This window comes from Portunus trituberculatus, unplaced genomic scaffold (assembly GCF_017591435.1).
Source record: "Portunus trituberculatus isolate SZX2019 unplaced genomic scaffold, ASM1759143v1 PGA_scaffold_408__1_contigs__length_199450, whole genome shotgun sequence".
In the NCBI taxonomy this organism is placed as follows: domain Eukaryota; kingdom Metazoa; phylum Arthropoda; class Malacostraca; order Decapoda; family Portunidae; genus Portunus; species Portunus trituberculatus.
The window spans coordinates 132,501-149,301 of record NW_025541576.1 but is presented as its reverse complement, the minus strand read 5'-3'; positions in this window follow the sequence as shown (position 1 = coordinate 149,301).

Sequence of the window (16,801 nt, the reverse complement as noted above, 5' to 3'; positions counted from 1 at the left end):
TGCGCAGCGACTTGCCTTGCTCTCGCTTGAATCTTTCGAGCTTTCCCCCATTTCGCTTCGACTCGAGAGTCACTCTCAAATAAATTAAATTTATATCTGTTGTTTATCTCTCACCCAACTCCTTTGACTATAGGATATTCTCTGACTACTTTAACTTAGAAAAAAAAAGAATAATATACATAAAAAAAAAAAAACACCACATTTTATATCACTATCCTTTCGCGGAGATTTCCATCATGCAGATTTCGATGTTCATCAGTTTTAGCATTCCTCTCCCTTCAATGACCATATTAGTGGACTTTAACTTTGCTTTCCTACATGAACTAGAGCAACTGGTGCAACACACCGTATTTTTGACATTCTTGAAGATATTGAAAAAAAAAAAACTCAATCTGCATTCCTTAGAGACGTAGGTTAAAAGGAGACCTGATAGAAGTATTTAAGTGGTATAAGGGTTTTAACAAAGGGGACATGAATGGAGTTCTTAGGATCAGTAGTGGGGGGCAGAACCAGAAATAATGGGTTTAAACTTGAAAAATACAGGTTAGGAGAGAAATGGGAAGAAACTGGTTTTCAAACAGAGTAGTTGATGAGTGGAACGGTCTCAGTGGTTATGTGGTCAGGGCTGAGTCAATAGCGAACTTTAAAAGATTAGATAAGTTCATGGATGGGGATGATAGATGAAATTAGGTAGTTTTAAGCACACAGGGACTGCCACGCGTAGGCCTGGCGGACTCTTGCAGCTTCCCTCTTTTCTTTTGTTTTTATACGCCCAACATTCTTGACCTTTTCCTTATCTTTAATCCTTTTGCTTACTATGTTGTTACTCTATTTTCTTTGTTGGTTTCCTCCGATCAGAATCTCATACATGTATCTCCTCTTATATGTCCAATCCCACCTTAGGATCCCCCCAAAGCGGAGGTGCTTCTGACGTTTCTCCTCTGCCATTAGGGGGGGGGAGACCTGAGGAGGTACTATGTTGATATTCCTTGAAATGATTATTATTTTTGTGTCAGAGACCAAATTTCAGTATGCTGACCACATAACAGAGATGATAATGTTCGGCGGGAAGGTGTACTTTACTGACTATTTTTTCAACCAAAATCTTCCAAATCTTGGTTTAACATAGCCTGTTCTCGCGCTAAACATGATAAAAAAAAAGGCTGTCCACAAAAGGTACTTGAGCATTCCATCATCTGAATCTCATGAACTTTATATTCATGCCCTAAATCATGCCATCTTTGTTCTTCACCTTCCAAAAAGTTTCATTAATAGAAAATGTCGAAATCTTTCGATATTGAACTCTCCTCGAGATTTCAGGCATCAGGCCGAAAACATCTCTAATAACTTTATTTCTTCATCTTTCCATCTTTTAGTTTATCCTGATGGCACCACTGCTATGACATCTGTCCCTAATGTTAAATTATTCTCCTAAATCTTTGCTAATAATAAACTTGGATGATAATGGGCTCGTCTCTCTCTTTCTTCCTCCTCCTGGCTATTTCATGGCTTTGAATAAAATTTTTCGTAATGATCTTCTCGGAAGGCTTGCACCTTACTTGTCCAGACTCTTTCAACTCTGTCAATCGACTTCTACTTTTCTTCTTTGCTGGAAATTTGCCTACACTCAACCTGTTCCTTAAAAAAGGGTGACCGTTCTAATCCCTCAATACCGCCCTTTAACTTTAATCTCTCTCTTCTCTAAAGTCTTTGAATCTATTTATAGGAAGATTCTCAGGCATCAGTCAGTTCACAATCATACATCTGATTACCAGTATGGCATACATTAAGGCCGCTCGCTCTATTGATGATTTGGCTCTCCTTACTGAGCCTTGGTCATTCTCTTTTAGAGATTTCGGTGAAACTTTTGTTGTTGCCTCAGACATATCAAAAGCTTTTGATAGTGTCTGCCACAAAGCTTTGATCTCAAAACTCCCTTTTTACAGTTTCTGTCTTTTTCTTTGCAACTTTATCTCAAGTTTTCTCTCCGACCGTTTATTATATTTATTTCTGCTGTGCTAAACGGCCACTGTTCTTTTCCTAAAATATATTGAAATATATCTTCAGGGTTTTCTCTTGTCGCCAACTTCCTTCTTATTATTCATTAATGTTTTTTCTAAATAAAACTTCTTGCCTTATCCAGTTCTACGCTGAGGACACTACCCTACTCTTTTCCATGTCTCCTAAGAGACAGATCTTGTTGGGACGCCACAGAACGTTTGAATTCTTATCTCTCTGAAGACTTCTGATCGTGGAAGAAAAATAAAAAAAAGTTTAATACCTCAAAAAAACAATTCCTCTATTTATTAATTGAACGCAGCCTTCTAGACAACTATCCCCTTTTCTTTAATGACACAACTGTCCCCCACTCTTTTGCACTGAATTTTCTTGGTTGGTCATATACTTATAATCTAAAGTGATAACTTCGCATCTAATCTCTTCCTAAAACAGTTCCTACTACGTTAGGCTTTCTGAGGCTAGTCCACCAGTTTTTCTCACTCTCACCAACTGCTAACGATGTGCAAGGGTTTTTTTTCCGTCAATGTATGGAGTATAGTTCAGATTCATATTAGACTGTGTCTAGGTTTTCCTGGCGAGTTGTTCTGCCCTCATGAAATGTCTGTGTGACATCAATGTCTATCATATCCAAAACCCATAATTTATGGATTGGAGCCTCGTAGAGTAATTTTTTTTCTTTGTCCATCACAGGGTCAAGCTCTTCTCATCATCTCTCTCATCATCAGTAGTACTGCTTCTTGTGTGAAATCATGTCGGTTCCGTTTTCAACTGTTCCATATTCATAAGGAATATACCTCGGAAGGTGACTTTAGTAAGTGTACATCTTCAAATTCAGTTGTGTGGAGTACGGCAGGCTGTGACTGCCCCTTTGTGTTGTGAGATACAAAGAGAACGTTCAGTGAGGTCACAGCTGGCTTTAATGATAAGTTCACCAGTGCTATTATATATATATATATATATATATATATATATATATATATATATATATATATATATATATATATATATATATATATATATATATATATATATATATATATTATGGTAGTGTAGCCAGGGAGTAAGTTCTCTGCCTTATAGACGATGGTAAAGGCATGAGCAACTTTAGCATTATTAAGTTTTTGCTGTGTCTTTTCTCTTGAACAATAAAAGCAATGTTTCGTTCCTCTTCAGGGAACATCTTCAAGCAGAATGTGTCATAAGTTTACATAAGTACATAAAAATATTACAAAGTTTATTGAGAAAAGATGGGGGACAGTACAAGTTACAAAAAAAACCCATTGAAATACAGAAATACAGAAAAAAAAAGTTGCTGGGCGGTCGAGCCTGCTATTTCTTTTATTGTTCTCTTAACAAAAAAAAAAAAAAAAAGACAAATAAGTGTATTAAGTCTTACCAGTGTGAACGATGATGTTTCCGTTTTACTTTACTGCATTATCATTGAACTATTTTCGGGTATTTTCTTCTCAAAGGATACCGGTAGCTTTTCAGGTCTTCGTTGTATCCTGCGATCGTCGTGGTAGTAATAGCTGTTGAGTACCGTTTCACAAACAGGCCCAGACTTGTCCTCGTGGCGCATCCTCCTGATGTATGATGACTCAACGGATGGGAATGGACGGCGTGGTTGTCGGCCTGGGCTTGGGTTTTGTCGTCTGGAGAGGCATTGGATCAGCAACTTTAGCCTTCTGTTGTTACATTTTCTTGGTGACCCAGCCCTCATCTTCCGCCTGGCTGACTGGTTGGGGCTGGGGTTCCTTGCTAGCCATGTGTTCCGCAGGTGGTTGTCGCTCGCGATGTTGACTTCTGTCGTCTTCCTCGCCGTCGGAACTTGTTTCGTAATCAACGCTGAGACTGCTGCTGAGAGTGGATGCTGCTGCGGGAGACTCGTGGGCCTTGCGGGGGTCTTCTTGGCGGGGCTTAACGGACAAGGGAGGAGGTGCGTCGTCCTCACTCCGTGTTTTGCAGGACATCACCTCATTTTCCTAGTCATCGTCGTCTTCCTCCTCCTGTTCTCCGTCTCCGTCGTTGGCTTCGTCGCCTTTTTCTTGGTCGGTCCCTGTTTCCTTTTCCGTTGGAGGTTAGGTTGTTGTTGTTGTTAAGATTTGTTAGCATTTGCTGACACGGGCTCTGTAGAGCCCGTCAAGGTAGGGGCGGATTAGTAAGAGGGTGTTTGTTTACCGTGGCGGTGGGTAGTTTGTGACAATGTGTGCGAGAAGGGGAAGTGGTGCAAAAGCAATGTATGATGCAACTGTGCACCCGTCGTCTGCATGAAGAATGCACAGTTGCATCACACATTCTTTGGAGGTTAGGAGTAGCCACGGTGGTGTTTCCCGTCTGGTGCTCAGCCCCGGGATGGCCTCGGCGAGACAGCCTTGTGTTGGGTGCGGGTGGTAGCAGCCAAGGCGCTGAGAGCGATGTAAACGGCAGGCAGGCCATTGTGCTGCAGGATGGATGGAATCAGCTCCTGAAGCCGGCGATGATTCGTCCCTTTGCCGTGAATATACAGGCATATATTTTTGCCTGCATATTCTCCTCTTCTTGTTGCTTCCGTGGTGTGCGGTGGCTACACGTGGTAGGAATAGATGTTGAGCCGACTGGCGCCACATCCCTTGCCTCCGGTCCCTTAACTTCTTCCCAGATGGCGAGAAGGACTTGGTCTCCTTCTCTGGTAGGTCGATTCTTACGAGGCCGGGTGAGACTAGATGCGTGACAAAAAAATATCTGTTCCCGTGTGAAGGTCCTGGATGAACCCGTAGCCTGCCTTCACAGTGTTCCACTTGACCAGTCCAGGGTGCTGTGCAGGACTCGCCATGGTACGTCGGAGAAGGTGTTCTCTCCTTGAGTGTTTCTCTGTGTCAAAACTTTTTTTTTCCTTTTTTAAGTAGAAAGATGGAGAAGAATTAAGAGGTTGTACAGAGAGAAGAAAAAGAAAGGAAAGGGAAGGACAGTGAGAGACAAAAGTTTGTGGGCAGACCACATTCCTTTTTAAGTGGTGTACGAAATTTGCCGGCATTAAACACTATCACCCTGTCTAGAAGTTTTTTTTTCTTTTTCCACCATCCCTATCATCAAGACTGCTCGTATTGTACATAATCTTTGCAAACAATCCTCAATTCTATTTATACAGAGACTTCTCTTTATTTCTCTTCTTGATTCAGTAGTTTCAACTCGTGTTAGTGGTTGGAAGTCACCCAAGAACCTGGATCTCCCACCGCCTCTCCACGCTGCCAGTTGCCCTGCCGACAGTACTGGTGTCCTCCACCCCTCGCTGGGGGAAGAGCTGCCTACGGGGAGCCACCCTGCTCGTCACTGCCGCTGAAGTCAGCATCCCCGTCCCAGCGACTCAGGGCGCGGGGCAGAGGGGAAGGGACCGAAGCTATGATGTGAACACTTGAAGCTTGTGCTTTTCCTGTGCTAATCAGGTTTCTTTCAAGTTTCTCCCGCCTCTCTCCGCTGCCAGCTGTCCGCACACAGTACTGGTGTGCTCCACCCCTCGCCGGGGGAGAGAGCTGCCCGCGGGAAGCCACCCTGCTCCTCACTACCGCGTTGGCAACACCCCCATCCCGGCGACTCAGGGCGCGGAGCAGAGGGAGAGCGACATGTTTCGTCAGAAGCATCAGGTAAGCGTTACCCAGATAAGTGCAGATTTACTTGTAGTTAGGTTCAGGTTGTGTGTTATATAGGCTTAGGCTACTAGGGAAGTTTTTATTGTAGTGAGTAATATTTTCTCTATTTTCTTTAATTTTTGTTAGTGGTTGGTACTCTATGTTTTCAAGTCTTTCCCATATTCTCTTAGCTTTCTCGTGAAGCCTGATATTTATTGGTGTAGTTTGTGTATGTTCGTGGATCTGTATAGTTGTCATTGTATATGGGTACCTCTGGTTAGTAGCGAATCTGAGAGCTTTGTTCTGAACTTTTTGTAACTTACTTAATTGGGTTTTACTTAATGCGTGTGTTGGTATTAGAGGATAATCAAGTATTGGGAGTACTAGTGTCTTTACAAGGTGTATTTTGATTTTCTCAGGCATTTGATGTAATCTGTAGAGTTTTTTGAGAGCTGCTAGTGCTTTGCTTTTCTTGTCTTGTATATGCTTAGTGTATCCATTAGTTGTGATGGTTAGACCTAAGCATTCACCCTCAGTTTTAAATTCTATCATGTCTTCATCTATATTTAGGGGGGTTGTATTTCTTGCTCCGAGATGGATTGGAGTAAATTTGGTTATGTTTGTTTCAATCCTCCATGATTTTTCATGTGTTGACTATTTTAATTTCTCTTTCTGTTTGTGCATTCATCATGTTTTTAGATCTTCCCACAACCTGTGTAATATCGTCTGCATAGCTAATATTGAGATTTCTAGTGGATGGTTCTAAGTCGTTTGTATAAATAGTGTAGAGGGCTGAGGAGAGGACACTTCCCTGTGGCACACCACAGGATAGTTCAAAGGCAGGTCCGGTATAATTAGTTATCCTGATTGCTGCTGATCTGTCATCTAAAAAGTCACATAATAGTTTTTCAAGTGTTATCGGAAAGTGTAACTGGAGTATTTCATATTTTAGGAAACAGTGACAAACTCTGTCAAACGCTTTTGATACGTCCCTTAAGATAATCTGGCACTGTTCATTGTCAGCTTTATTTTGTGCTATTTGTTCTGTTGTTATTGTCAGGGCGTGTGTTGTTCCTCTACCTCCCATGAATCCAAACTGATTGTCACTGTAGATATTGTTTATTTCTAAGTACTGTCTCAATCTTTTGTTAATTAACCTCTTTAACATCTTCCCTGGGACCTCGAGTAGTGAGATAGGCCTGTAATTTTCTGCTCTGTGTGCTGTTTTTCCTTGTTTTGGTATAAGTCTCATGATTGCTTTTTTCCATTTGTCTGGGTAATATCCTGCTGACAATGTGTGATTAAATATTGAAGTAAGTCTTGTAATGTCTATATCTGGTATTTGTTTTAATATTGTTTTGTTAATACCGCTTTCACCTGGGCATGACTTTTTCATGTGTTTTATTATTTGTGTGACTTCATGTTCTGTGAATCTATCATCTGTGAAGTTGGTACCTAGACGTGAAATATCAGAATTATCAAAAGGCGTGATCTTATGTAGGTTGTTTTGCAGGTAGGTGTGCACTTCCTCCCTTTTGCCCTCTTCTTCGTAATCTTCTGTAAATATGTGAATCCAGTGTCTCCGGTTGATTGCCTCTTTTTCTGCTGTGGAGTATATTCTAGCGTTGTTATTGTCTAGCAGATAGTGTGGATCGGGGGTGGTATTACCTGTTATAATTTTTATTTTTCTCCAGAAAATCTCCGGATTTTTATGTGACTGGGCAACTGTCTGTATTAGATTCTGCCAACTTATGTTGCTGTCTTGAATTAGTGTGTCCTCCAGAGTGTTTTGTAGATATTTGTACATTCTATAGAGGTGAATGTTCCATCCATGTGTTTCTGAATGCTGTTTTAGGTGGTTAAATCTGACAATGATTCTTTTAGTGTTTTCACTATGTACTGCTGCTGGTATCTGACGGTGACTTGTGTATGGTGTGTCGTTTTATTGCTTGGTCTATTGTTTTGTGCCAGTTTTCTATTGCAGTGAGTATAATATCGGGAGTGGATCCTCTTCCTTGGTTGTAAAATGTAGAAAAGTTAGGTCCTATATGTTGGAGTGTTCTATTGTGTATCAGGCTATGTATTTGTCTCCCTTTTGTGTTTGTGTGTTGGTATCCTAGACAGGGGTGATTGGCATTTAAGTCTGCAAACATGTACACGGGAGTCTGTCTTCTGAATAGTTTGATGAAATCTGGGATGGGGATATATGTTCTTACAGGAGGCTGATATAGCGTTGCCAAGATTATGTTTCCTGAATTTGTTTCTATTTCTATTGCTAGTAAGTCTGATAAAAAGTCGTCCATGATTTTATATTTTAGGTTTCTTTTTATAGCTATGGCAGTGCCATCTGAAGGATTGTTTAGGTTGTTCTTTTTGAAAATGTTATAGTATGGTAATTTCATTGTGTTGTGATCTGGGATACAGTGACTATTTATTAGTATAATGTCCGGATATATTTGTCTGTATGTGTTTGAAAGTGTGATTCTTCTATTCGGCCAATGTTGGACGTTGTGATGTATGACCTTTAATCTATGTATTGCCATTATGTGTGTGTTTGGTGTGTTGGTTTACTTGGACTGTTTCCTAGGGCGCCTTTCTTCTCGTGGTAGTGGTGATCTCTCTACGATTAGTCCTGATCTTATCCTCCTGTAAGTGATGTCCTCTACTATGCGCCAGCATGAACTGTCTAATTTTATTTCATTAGTTTTTATGAGGTTTATGACTTCGCTCTCTTCCATGGTACTTTCGGTGTAAGTAAATTTGAAGGTGTTGTTGGTGAAACCTTTTGTTAAATCTTTTGGTATTAAGTGATCTGGCCAGCCCGAGCTTTCAAGGGTGTAGATGTGTAGCTGGATGTCTTTACTTTGAAGTTTGGGCTTGTTGTCTGTGTGTTCTTTTTCCATGTTAGTTGTGTCATTTCTTTTAACGGTTTCTTGTGTCTGTGATCTTGTTTCTTCTGCAGCAGTTATTTGTTCTTCCTCCTTTTGAGTTAGCAATTTGCTGGAGTTGGGTGTGTGATGAATCTTGATGGAAGGCAAATTATTAGCTGTGAGAGTTGCGTTTAGTTCTTTCTCATAGCAATCAGGTTCGATGATGTTCATAGTGTGGGCATGTATCATACAAGAATATATTTTTAGATGGGTGTCTTTATCGATTGGTGGGGTTGTGGATCCTGTGGTTGCCCAAGGTGATACTGTTGATTTTACTATGTTAGCATATGTGTTTGTATCTTTGTCCTTCTCTCTTTTCTGCTTGATTGCTTTTCTTTTTGGGCACTTCATGGAGAACGTTCTATGCTCGCCATCACAGTTGATGCATTTTTTGACGGTATTGGTGCATTCTTTCCATGTGTGGGTGGTGTCAGCACATTCGGAGCAAACTTTTGTGTCTTTGCTGTAAGGGCATGCATTGGTGTTGTGGTCTTCGATTGCATAGCAACGGAAGCAGGATTGTATGTGGTAGAATTTTTCTTGATGGATCTGGTGTTTCGGTATACTCATTTGAAAGAGTCTTAATCCATGATTTGTTGCCTTTTGTGCTGTGGCAGCATCACCAAATGTGATCTTGAGAGTTTTGGAGTTGGGAAACTTGTATGTTGAGTTGATGTAGGTTATCCATTGATTGTGCTGTTGGAGTTCATTTTCTATATCTTCTATACTGTTGTTGTATATATGTGCATATACATTGAAGATAATAATTGATCTTTTTGCCTTTAGTTCTGGTGGAAGTTGTGGGAGGAATCCATGGTCAGTGAGATCTTTGGCTGTTTCCTCTTGGAAAATTTTGTCTAGTTCTTCGTTCTAGTTAACACCACAAATCCACCTGTGACTGGTATCAGTTTTATTATATATATCCCGTTGTTTGCTAGAATTCCCAGAATTGCAGACTGTTTCCTCGGGTCCTTCGGGTCGCTGGCCTTTATCTTCACTCTCGGCATGATAGCCGTCAGACTTCGTGAGTCAGTTACTTCAGTGTGCGGAAATGTGTCGAGTGTCAGTTTCTGTGGAGGAACATATGAGACTGTGTAAAAATGTGTAGAGTGTCAAGTGTAGGTGTTGGGTACGAGCCACTCACGGAAAAGGCAGTCGCAAGCGTGGGGCGGTCGCTAGTCGGCCTCCCACGCTCGCTAGGACACGCCCGAGGAGCAACCCGTCGCCCTGTGCCTAGCGTCAAGACTGCTCTGAGGAGCAGGCACACAGCTACCTAGGGAAGTAACTCCCTACAACCTCCCCTCCTAAGGCCTCCGCCTGCGAAAAGGCGTCGGTAGGCAGGGGGAGATTGCCTCCAAGGAGTCTCCCTAGCACCCTAGGCCCCAGACGACTGCTTCCTATAAGCACCCCACTAGCGGGGCCCCCTTGAAGCAAGCCCAGGGGGTTCACCTTCGTACCATAGTCGTCCAGCTAGCGGGCAAAAGAATTGGAAGTAAAGAAAAGGGACAGTAAGAGAAAGCCCTGTGAATACTCAGTGCAAGGAGGACACCACCCGGAGGCCGCAGCTCGGTGGGCGGCTCCCTCGAACGCCGTAGGGCCCGTGGGTAGTGCCTCCCAACCCTGAGTAACAGGAAGTGTCTATTATAGGGGTGAAAAGCCCCTTTGTTATGGCAAAGGCAGTGAAGGAGGGACACACAAGGGCGGACTCACTACGAGAGGAGTCCCGGTACAAAAGTGCTGGCTGTCCCTTGTCTCATCAGCGGCAGTGAACAACAAGCCGTCGCAGACACCAAGTCCAGCTCCGATGTGTAGGCTGAGCACAGGAGAGCGTTGGAGACTAAGTTCAACTCCGTGTGCAGAAACTAATTCCACAAAGACGTGTGGAGACTAAGTCCAATAGCGCTGGCAAGCTAGCAGTAAGTATCGGTACGGAGCAAAGCGGGAGACGCGTGCGAGTTCCGACGTAGCAGGTGAAAGACGTGATCGTTGTGTCCGTGTGTCCTGTGTCATTTTTTTATTTTTATTTTTTTTTTGTTCAAGAAAAGTTGGGTGAAGAGATTTAAGAGTGGGTATAGAAGAAGAAAACAGTCAGAAAATGAGGGAAAGATGAAGATATACAGATCGTGGGCAGTCCACGTTGCTATTTTTCAAAATCTCGTGTTGCGTTGTGCCTGTTTCAAAAGTTTGGTTGGTACGGCTTATAATCCTGTGAGTGGATCAGGTAGAAGGTGGCTGTGATTTGGCGCAACCTGACTGGTTACCTCACTGCGTGGTCTGGTGCAGTGGAGGCAGCGATGTGATTGGCTGGTTCTGTATTTGCGGGCTCGCTGCGGTGATAGATGGCGTTGTTTTCCGTTTTTGTGTTGGAAATATCTGTAGATCTTGTGTTTGTAGATTCATAACTGGTTTTTCTTGTGTTATGTATAATGATTCCAGGAATAATTAGCGGCGTGAGTCTCTTTTACGGTCGATGATGGTATTATTTTCTTCGAGGTGTTTCCTTGTGGTGGTGGTTTTATGTGCCGCGCTGTAGTGGTTTTTGATCGTTCCATTTTGTAGGTGGTAGGTGAGTCTCCTCGACAAGATTGTCTGTTTTATCCCGATATAAGTTTGAGGTCCACGGTCCTCAATTTTACAGGTGTGTTTCTAGATGACATGGTCTTCTTGTAGGGGAGGTTTCTTCGTTGTTGTATTGTTTTTTTTTTATCAGCAGCTGTGATGTTTTCTTGGTGTTGTAGTTTATAATGAGTGAAATGGTGTGTTCTTCGTTTATAGGCTTGGCGTGGTGTTGTATAATGTTTTTGATGATGCGTTCATCTGTCATTTATTCTGTGGACATATTTTTTTGTAGTAGAGTAGTATCTTGTCCTTCTTCTCTGGCTTTTATTTCTTGTACCATTTATTTATAGCGTTCTTGATGGCGTTGTTGACTTGTGTTTCTGTACCCGTTGTTGATAAGTACTTGTGTGATACGTTCCAATTCTTGGTGAGTGTTGTACCACGATGAGCAGTGTGTGAGGGCACGTCTGATCTAAGCGTTGATGGTGGAGTTGCGGTGGCGTTGGGGGCATTCACTTTTACCGTTGCAACCAAGGATCCTGCCTTGGTTGCTGTCCAAAAGTAGATTCTGTATCAACGTATCGTTCCTCTTCAGGAAACATCTCTCTCTCTCTCTCTCTCTCTCTCTCTCTCTCTCTCTCACACACACACACCCACACACAAAGAGAGAGAGAGAGAGAGAGAGAGAGAGAGAGAGAGAGAGAGAGAGAGAGAGAGAGAGAGAGGAAACAGTTTTTTTAATAAACACCCATTTGAGAAGCATGTAAATAAGATCACTGGAGAAACATTCAGCTGAGAAACACGAAAATGTGATTCACCTATAAGTATTAATGAATATGTTATTGAATGAAAAAAAAAGAATAAATAGTGATTTATATAAGATTGGAATTCGTAGAATTCATCTGTTCACAAAAGTTTGAACAGAAAAATATGAAAAAAAAAATATATAAAAATAATCTAAAGAGCTTCAACTAAAATTCCTTTCAGGCTTATGAGGGTGAAGAGGTTAGGCATGACTACATTAAAAGAAAGAAAATAAAAATGGGAAAGAAGTGATTCGAAAGTTGGACGCGGATAATATCGTAATACCAGATACAACATGTACCAGAGGACGGATGTTTTTATTTATTTACCTATTTTTTTTTTATGGAAAAGGGAGAAGCTGGCCAAAGGCAACAAAAAATATAACAAAAAAGGCCCACTTGATTGCCAGTTCCCTAAAAAGTTACTATAGTTAACCAAAAGTCTGAGACAAATGTTTTGAAACCTGCCACTTAAAAAAAGTCAAGTCCGAGGAAGACATAAGCAGGCAGGGAGTTCCAGAGTTTACCAGAACAAGGTATGAAAGATTGCAAGTTCTGGTTAACTCTTGCATTATAAAGTTAGACAGAGTAGAGGTGAGAAGAAGAAGAAAGTTTCAAGAGCATAAGAAAAGAGGGAGGCTGCAAGAGGCCGCCAGGCCTACACGTGGTAGTCAGTCCCTGTGTATTTAAAGCTACCCAATTCCATCTATCATCCCCATCCATGAACTTATCTTTTTTTTTTAAAGCTCCCTATTGACTCAAGCCTAAATACATAACCACTGAGACCATTCCACTCATCAACCACTTTATTTGAAAACCAATCGTGCAGCGAGGCCGCAGGAGGAAGGGAGGCATGCATTTAGTAAGATAAAAAGAACAGTTAACATGAAAATAGCGGTAGTATATAAAAAGAGCTGCAACGATCCGCCCACATTAAAAAAAAATAAGATAAAAAAAAACACCTTTCCTCCGCAGAACAAAAACATAGTAGCGAAGAATGAATTTGTTAATGAGGCTGTTTGCGTCAAAATTGTTTATAACTGTAAAGAAAATCAGGATGAAAGTTGATATGGAGCACGATCCTAGTGTGGGTTTTATCCTGTAGCACGATCCTCTGCCTTAACTAGGTAAATACACACACACTCGAATATTACATAAAACTAAATTACAATAAATATATAAATAAAGCCAAATTAGCAGTAAGTACTACCTATATAAGTGTTTTTGCTATATTTATGAGAAATTTAATTTTGAAAAACACTGTACATCATAAATGTAAGGAATTAGTGTCAGTACGCCAAAATTTTTATTTCAGTGACATATCTTTTATGAGCTTTATATAGCATTTATTATTTTTTTTCACTTGGCAACCTCAACATGTGTAGATGTACTAACCTGTTGCTGTATGAATATATATATATATATATATATATATATATATATATATATATATATATATATATATATATATATATATATATATATATATATATATATATATATATATATAATGATAGCAAGTTTAGCATTAATAATCTTTTTGCTCTTTTTCTGATTAGGTCTTTATCCTTTTTCTTGAGTTGGTTTATGAGATCACCGTAGCTACTCATTTTGGCCAGAACGCGTTTTCGGGAGGCCAGAAAAGTGGACAAAGAAAAGAAGTCTTGCTTGGCTTCGGAGTCACGGATGAAACCGAAGCCAGACTTCCTATTGTACCACTTGAAGGTACCTCGGTGTTGCTGTGCTGCCATCGCAGAGGTGTTGCCGCTCTCGCTTGCCTGAAAGGAATGATACGGGAAGGTTTTTTTTGTTGATTGATTGTGGGCGTAAAATACCCACACGGGCTATGGTGGCCCGTTCTGGTCTTGGTTTGCTGGCTGTGTTGAGTGTTGGCAGTCTTGAAACAATCCTCTATCATGTCGGCAATGATCTTGTCGTAGCTTGGAGAGCAATTCTTGGTCGGTAGTGCCTCGTCCTGGCTGTTGGTGTACCACTGCCACAGGCCCATGCCCTTGGTGGTTGTAGCAGCGTCAGGGGTAGTCTTTTCTATATCCTTTTTATGTCGGCCTTCTTTAGGAGAAGGGGAAGTAGTGGTGTGGTGAAGCGGGTCTGTGGTGTGGCTGCGTAGGCTTGTGTCGGTTCCTACTACGTCCACGACCTCGTTTTCTTCCTCTTCCTCCTCCATGCCCGTTCCCTCCTCCACACGGTCTTCGTGGCGAGGTTCTTCTTTGGGCGGCTGGCGTCTTCTCTCTGTCTTTTTGGTGCGATGGCGAGTGGTGGTGAAGGCTTCCTCCGGGATGCTTATGGAAGGCAGACCGTTGTGCTTCAGCAGAAGCGGAATCAAGGTCTGCAGGCGGCGGGTGTTGTTGCCTGCAAGCACTTGTGCCATGCAGATGCAGGCCTTCATCTTGACCTACGCTTCTGCTGCTCTCCCAGCCCTGGGAGACGATTTAGGGCGGGAAGAAGGGCGTTCCAGGTTGCCTTCCCTGGTGACCTCTCTGGCCTCTGGACCCTTCTTCCCCTTGAAGCTGGTGAAGGTGGCGTGGTCTCCTTCTTGGGGTAAGACTTTCCTGAAGGATCTCTTCAGGCCAGAGTAATGTACAAAGTAGTCTTTGTTGGCTACGGATTCACGGATGAAGCCGTAGCCAGACTTCTTGTTATACCACTTGAAGGTACCCTGGTGCTGCTGCGCTGCCATCGCGGAGGTGTTCTCACTCTCGCTTGCCTGAGAGGAAATGGATTCGGGAAGGCGCGGAGGGCTGCTTAAATGCACTTTATGCGGTCGTGGCACCCGTCGCGGCCTGTGATTGGCTAGCGGTCGTGGCTCCCGTCGCGGAATGTGATTGGCTAACGTTTCTTATCTCTGATCTTCGCATGCTAGGAAGCGCTTACAAATCGACGGCCTGTTTGTTCAATGTCGGGTTTTTCTCTTTGATGATCGAAAGAGGCTCTCTTACCTTGAAAAACTCTACATCAAAGAGAAAAACCCGACATTGAACAAACAGGCCGTCGATATATATATATATATATATATATATATATATATATATATATATATATATATATATATATATATATATATATATATATATATATATATATATATATATATATATATATATATATATATATATATATATATATATATATATATATATATTAAGTCAATGCCGCTCGCTGGGAGTTACTCGGCACGGGAATGGAGCCTGCATAGAGACTCGCGAGGCTTGACCACTTGGAGTGGAGCCATACGGTAGGCGATGCGACGCTCACCCCGGTGTATGCGCCCCCATGATTGAATATATATATATATATATATATATATATATATATATATATATATATATATATATATATATATATATATATATATATATATATATATAAACCTCATATTCCTTTCCTCACCGAAACACAGCTGTCTGAGGCAACTGACAGTAGCCCCTTCTCTGTTCCCCCTACTTTCTCTATTCTCATTTTCATTCCAAAGCTGGATGTTGCGTCTATGTACGCAACGACTTAACTTGCTCTCGTGCCCACGCTCTTGAGTCTTCCAAAATTTCCACCATCTGGCTACGACTTAACAGTCACTCTCAAACTAAATTCATCTGTGCTGTTTATCTCTCTCCCTAACTCTTCTGACTATAGTAATTTATTCGACTACTTAACTTCTAAAGTGGAGCACATTCTGTCCCTCTACCCTTTCGCTGAGTTTTCCATTCTTGGAGATTTCAATGTTCACCACCAGCTTTGGCTTTCCTCTCCCTTCACTGACCACCCTGGTGAACTAGCCTTCAACTTTGTTATCTTCCATGACCTAGAGAAACTGGTGCAACACCCTACTCGTATTCCTGACCGTCTTGGAGACACGCCCAACATTCTTGATCTCTTCCTCACCTCTAACCCTTCTGCTTATGCTGTCACCCTTTCATCTCCGTTGGGCTCCTCCGATCACAATCTCATTTCTGTATCTTGTCCTATTTTTCCAATCCCTCCGCAGGATCCCCAAAGCGAAGGTGCCTCTGGCGTTTTGCCTCTGCCAGTTGGGGGACCTGAGGAGGTATTATGCTGATTTTCCTGGAATGATTATTGCTTCCGTGTCAGAGACCCATCTCTTTGTGCTGAACGCATAACAGAGGTGTTAGTATCTGGCATGGAGGCGTACATTCCTCATTCTTTTCTCAACCTAAACCTTCTAAACCTTGGTTTAACTCAGCCTGTTCTCGTGCTATACATGATAGAGAGGTTGCCCACAAAAGGTACTTGAGCCTTCCATCTCCTGAATCTCATGCACTTTATATCTCTGCCCGGAATCATGCCAAGTCTGTTCTTCAACTTGCCAAACACTCTTTCATAAATAGGAAATGTCAAAATCTTTCAAACTCAAACTCTCCTCGTGACTTCTGGCATCTAGCCAAAAACATCTCAAATAACTTCACTTCTTCATCTTTCCTCCTTTATTTCATCCTGATGGCACCACTGCCATCTCTTCTGTCTCTAAAGCTGAACTCTTTTCTCAAACCTTTGCTCACAACTCCACCTTGGACGATTCTGGGCTTGTCCTCCTCTCCTCCTCCCTCTGACTATTTCATGTCTACAATCAAAATTCTTCGTAATGATGTTTTCCATGCCCTTGCTGGCCTAAACCCTCGGAAGGCTTATGGACCTGATGGGGTCCCTCCTATTGTTCTCAAAAACTGTGCTTCTGTGCTTGCACCTTGCCTGGCCAAACTCTTCCAACTTTGTCTATCGACTTCTACCTTTCCTTCCTGCTGGAAGTTCGCCTACATTCAGCCTGTTCCTAAAAGGGTGACCGTTCTAACCCCTCAAACTACCGTCCTATAGCTTTAATCTCTTGCTTGTCTAAAGTTTTTGAATCTATCCT